Source organism: Neolamprologus brichardi, chromosome 17, assembly GCF_056152115.1.
Source record: "Neolamprologus brichardi isolate AB-2024 chromosome 17, ASM5615211v1, whole genome shotgun sequence".
Classification (NCBI taxonomy): domain Eukaryota; kingdom Metazoa; phylum Chordata; class Actinopteri; order Cichliformes; family Cichlidae; genus Neolamprologus; species Neolamprologus brichardi.
In genome coordinates, this window is record NC_142120.1 from 12,115,336 (window position 1) to 12,121,335 (window position 6,000).

Below are 6,000 nucleotides of genomic sequence, written 5' to 3' on the forward strand. Positions count from 1 at the left end.
TTCCTCTCCAGCTCCTTTTACTGCATGTATGGAAGGACACGTAACAGCATTTGAAATGAAAGTAAACCATCATCTTTCCCTCCAAGAACTAAGGCTGCTGGATAAATAGGAATAAAATTTTATATATGTATTTCACTGTCTATCATATTATATTTATAGATCAATTTATGGACACTTTAAGACTACCGCGTTATTTTAAAAACGTTTATTTGTGCTCTAATATTATTAAATATAGTCTTCGTACATTTTTTTTTCTTTGTGTGTTCTGTCTTGTAGGTAAACAGATGTAAATTGTTTTTTGGAACAACATGGTTTCCAAAAAAAACAAAACAAAATTCTGGTGCAGTATGTAAAACTTTGTACTGATAACAAGCCAGTCTGTCCCCTCTTCTTTATTCTGAAGGGTAAAAATGTCAATACTTCCAAAAATAATTTTACATTTTCATTTATCATACCACAGCACACATTTCTGTTTTGCCTTAGTCCATTACATGTTGGCTATACAAATTTTTTTTAACCCCTAACTGGTAAAGTTTCAATTAAACATTCGTGGATTCATTCCTAGTTGTGAATTTCCCTGACCTGTGTACAATTATAAGGCACTACTGCCTGAGGGCACAAATTTGACCACCATTCAGTGTTTTATAGTATTATGCTTCATAAATTATGAAATCTTATTTCTTTTTTGCAAGTGAATGTTGAAAAATATTACTTTTAAATTAATTAATTAATTAAATTTAAGTTTTCATTATAACTATTTGCCAATGCAATTTTACAAGGATGTTAACGCCTGTCTGTGTTACTTCTAAAAGCCTCTCTCTGTTTTTATACCCAATTTTACCAACCTGTTTGCAACAGATCTGCAAATCAGACTTTCAACCACTTTTTAAGCAATTAAAAATTTAGCATTTACTTTTCAAACCTTTTAAGGAACAGGTTGTACTTTTCTTTTTGAACCTTTGTGCCAACAAAAAAAAATTTGCTATACAACAAGCAGTACGAATTTGAAAAGCATAAGCAGTAATATCTTAAATTTACCAACAAATAGTTTGACGCCGTCTTACAAAAGCAATGCAGGTGAAACACATTCTTATAGACCGGTTTTTAACCTCTTACATAACAACAGAACAGACAAGTTATAAAATGTAGTACATAGTGGCCATCTAGGCACATGAAGACTGACCGGTTTCTCAAAACTGTTTATATTAACATTTATAGAGCATGTCAAAAATAATTGTTGCTACATACAGAAATGAGGGGAAAGCTGGGCATTTAAATAAGTAAAACTGAGAAACTGAGCACATGAGTATTTTTGAGTGCTGGAAGACTGTCCTGTTGTTAAAGTTGTATCCTTACCCTCCACCCCCCACTGTTATAAATAAATAAATAAATAAATAAATATTTGGACAAATTCAGAATTAAAATTTCAACATTTACCTACAGAATTTGTTATCATCAAATCAAACATGCCCCTTTTCTTTCATAGTACTGGCCAAAGAAATACTATACTTGAATATAAAAATTTTACTCCTTTCTACTAATTTCCTCCTGTCAAAGATGTAAATGCACACCAGGAGGTATGGTTTTATTGAGCTTTTGCATAGCATTTCATGTGCATAGGATTGAAAATGTTCCAAAATGAGGCATCTTTCATTGAGGCACTTTGAAGATCAGAGGCTTTCTGTGTTCTTGCTTATGTGCGATACCACAGACCAGATCGGTGGCCTGGGGTCCTGCTGCCCCATCATTATCTGCTGCAGTCTGAAATTGCTGTTGCCATCAACTCAGTTTTAGGATGCACAATTGTTGACTTGTGCATTATATATTTCACAAAAAAAAACTGTGGTACAGAATGCATTGCTATGGTTTAACACATGTCATGCATGTATACTAGAAAGAAAGTTTTGAAGCTTTAAGGAACAGACAAATGATTTCATGATCCACATGACTGCATTTGATTCAAATAAAAATTAGAGTAGTATTTCAGGGAGCAATTGTTTCCCACAAATACACTACTCTGACTTGATTAGGCAGGAATTGCTCTCTCATTGGCTCCATCGTATGATATTATTTGCCCTCCTCCACGGTACTATTGTTGCAAGATTTTCAGAGCACGCTACAATGGCAGTTTGAATGTGTAGAGAAGATTACACCAGAGCAGGACTGTATACTGTATGCCACAAGTGATAACATCCAAGACAACCAGCAATACTTTACGATGAGAGAAGTTGAGGTCTGGAAGTATGCTTCTATTATATAAGCTCAGTGACGCTGAAGTCCAAATGAACAAATAATAATAATACAGTTAAATCATTTAGCCCACTTTAAAAATGTCCCTTTAATCATTGCCACATCAAACCATGGAGCCCACCATGTTGCAGAGATGCCAAAACTAACATAAATGTCCGTCAGACTGACTGGTAGCATATTTAGACCTTCTGACAGTCTTAAGGGCTATTTTGTAGCATGTGCTTTGCAATTATTTTAATTAGGCACAATCCCAGTATATAATAACTTTTGCCAATCTTCAATTATAGTACATTTGATCTCCTGAAACTAAAAACTGAAGCATATAACTGGTCATCACACCTGTGTAATTTGTTTCTCGTGCCAAGTTAAACAAGATTTAAATGAACAAGTAGTAATGAATGACTAAAAGACCCTGTAACCTAAAACCCCTGCTTGAAATAATCTTGACCTTACAATCCACACACAGTAATAAAGATAAGTAAAATGCCATCATTGGTAAATGTTACCATAAATACATGACACTTCGTGGTTCAAAACCACACTATATTTAGCTTTCCATGCTGGTTTACATGAGGCTTAACGCCACCTTAGATTAATGACCTGCAGTGGTCACCTCAGTGAAATAATGCTTTAAACTAGCAATTATAAACATTAAACTTGAAGAATTACAGAGTACACTAAGGACAAATGTTAGTAATTTGTCTTAATGTTGGGCTTATAGTTGTCTGCAGTGCAGAGCATGACAATGAAATAAGTGAACATGTGAACCAGCAGCTGTAAGAGGAACTCATCCATGATGAGTTAGGAACAGATTTGGCAGGCGACAACTGCCTGGAAGAAAGTATACCAGATATGCGGCATTACTTCACAGTGGCTATAGCTTTGTGAGTACTCGAAAATAAGCAGTTATCTCGGCAGCAAGGAGCATGTAAGATTGGTGCGAACAACATTCTTCAGCACAGAAAGAAAGAAAAAACATGCACCGCTGAAAAGGACGTAGAGGTGTAGTCTTGAAAGGTTGATTTTCTACAAACGAACTAATGAGCCACAAAGGTCAGGTGATCTTCCCTCTGAAATATAACAATTTTTCGAAAGAATTTAAAAAAGTATTCAAATAACTACTGACTCATATTAGTCACTCAAGGAGAGGGGTAATGTCTATAATCAGCCATTAGAAGAAAAAAAAAGGGTGGCACAGCAAAGAATAAGAAAAGATATTTTTGTCATTCTTGAGTGACAGCAACAGTCTGAGTTCAAAGGGCTCAGACAAGGCAACAGATTGTGTTACTGATGATCTAAGTGAATCATTAAACAAACTCAATTTCTATATGCTGCGCTAGGCAGCTACAATGAAGCATTACTCACTGCTAAACCTGGAAAAAATAGACTTCTAACGCAGTATTAGCTAGAAAATTCAAACATATCTCCAAACTGAATCACAGCAACTGTCATTGCAGCTAATACAATATTGTGCACCAAGATATTGTGATTATAAAATCCGTGTAATTGCTTATCTGTCATTATATTATTTAACAAGACCAGAGTACAGATGACTACTACAGGTGACTAGTACGCTCTGTGTCACCGAGTTTTATGTTCAGCGTCTTTTCATACAACTACAATAATAGAATGTAGAATCACAAGTCATTATACAAACACTGAAAGACACTGCTGGCGCTGCAGCAAGCTGGGTGCTATTTAATTGGATAAGGAGTGATCCCTTCAACTAGACACCAAAAGGTGCTCTGTGGCTGCACTCCACATCGACCTAGATACTGCAGGTAATGTCTGAGTGCACCAATCTATATTACGTCGTCAATCAAGATTAAGAGTGTAACGTTAACGTACGTAATCATCTTGCAGTACCTGGAAGCCCTAAGAAATACGAGATACATTACGGGCAAGTGGAAGGTAATTTAAAGAGACGAGCTGCAGTCAGTGTGTGAGTTTCTATTGCCGTGTAAGTATGAAATAACCGTTGTTCTTTCAGTAGCGTTACGGACGACAAGTGGCAGTTTTTCCCCCTTAGTTCGGAAATAACCTGACAGTTTTGCCATACCAGGACATTTAAGAGTGGTAAACAGCCATACTTGCTCAAATGGGTTTCTCGTAATTGTTTCGAGGAGGTTAGGAGATTGGGACTTGAGATTAAAACCTACTAGTTGCGGTCAAATTATTGTCTTCAGAATACGGTACAAATTAAAGTGTTGGACAACAGAATGCGACACCAGCAAATGACAGCCCCTGAAAATGATGTTAGTCAATAAACGAAGATTCAAAACACGCTTACTGTGGTGACAGAGAGCAGAAATGACTAACGCGGTTTTATGGGTTCCCCGAGTTGCCCGTGTTGAGTGTGTTGAGCAACCGCAGCGCGTGGACTCCCAGCGCTCGCGGAATATAGTTCCAGGCCGTTTAGTAGTACTCCACTAACGTTATGTATCTGCACATAAAACGGGAACTGCGAGGCGTTAGACAAGCTGAATGACATATCACCACGTAACATGCAATGCAGGCAACTTTCTGTTAAAGATATGAAGGTCCATAGTTGAAGTGTTATTTAACAGCGGGACCCCGCGAGGAGCAACCAAGTCGAAACGTCAATGTGCAGCCCAACAGATATGTTATTAAAAAAATAACAGCGGTTCTGACTAGCGTACACGGTTAGCCAACTAGCACTAATGCGTTAGCTTATGCTGACTGCAAAGAGGGGAAATTCACAAAAGATACTTCCAACAGACTGACAAGTCTAAAAACTTAGCCATGAGCCATGCAGAAGTCCCAAGCAAACCAAGCACAAGCGAATGAAATCTGGCAGCATCCCGGGCTGATTAGCTACCTGTGTTGGAAAACGAACCGCCCCATGTCAGTATCCCTCCAAGATAGCTAACATTAGCTTGGTATACCGCTAACTACCCAAGGCAAGCTACCCACAGTGGTTGGCCCTCGTTGATCAGTGCAAAAAAAGAAGACTTTAACCGGTTATGGGGTTACATGCAACATCCAAAATCACTTGGAAAGATCAACTATTGTGTGGCATTTTGCCGCGCTAATAGAGAAAAATATAAGTAAAATAATACTTACTCCGTCCTCTGAAGAGCACCCCAGCTCCCTTTCTCTCTTTAACTCCCCCTCAGTCTCACCAAAGACTAGACTCTCTCCCCTGATCTGAGGTATAATCCCGCCCACTGCGCTGTCACAACCACAACCAAAGCCTGCAAACCTCACACTGCCAAGATAGTTCCTATCTCCCTCGAGCTCATGAAAACCCATGTCACTTTGACCGGAAATCATATGACACATGCGTGCGGTGGAAAAGCGGGATGATGTTGCCGCAACTCACGTGGCTGACTGCTGAGACAATAATCTCTCTATGTTTAATTACAGAACAGATGCAGACCAAGACCACCTATTTCTTTTTTAATGCAACACGATAAAAGGTGCGTGTCTCACAGCGGTATTGTTGCATCTCTATGATTTAAAAATGCTAAAATCAAGCTGACGCGATATCGGGGATATCGTGAGAGACAACCGGCCAAAAGATAACGTTGTAAAAGTGGAACTCGACGATGGCGGAAGTACACCAGGGTGAACCATTTCGCCTCGCCTTTTTCATTTCTGTCACAACACCGCCAGGGACATGTGATGCACGTCAAAAGGAGGATGGGTATGGACCGCTGGTGTGGATTCCCATTGGCTTAGCCAGCATATCAGTCGCCTATGGAAACGGTTACGTCATGATCCCCTAGT

The 6,000-nt window shown here is 38.6% G+C and overlaps 1 protein-coding gene across 5 annotated transcripts in view; it reads right to left on the reverse strand.

Annotated features, from left to right (window-relative positions):
• The window catches only part of atp2b1a (ATPase plasma membrane Ca2+ transporting 1a), a 39,617-nt gene extending 34,125 nt beyond the window's left edge, over nt 1-5,492 (reverse strand). For 2 of the 5 annotated variants that reach the window (XM_087830722.1, XM_087830726.1), the window contains exon 1: nt 5,335-5,492. The gene's annotated coding sequence lies outside the window, so the exon portion shown is untranslated. Of the gene's footprint in view, nt 1-4,540; nt 4,970-5,334 lie in introns of those variants that run through there. The other 3 variants (XM_087830724.1, XM_006780725.3, XM_087830723.1) reach the window with 2 other exon arrangements.
• Between the last annotated feature and the right edge of the window lie 508 nt (nt 5,493-6,000).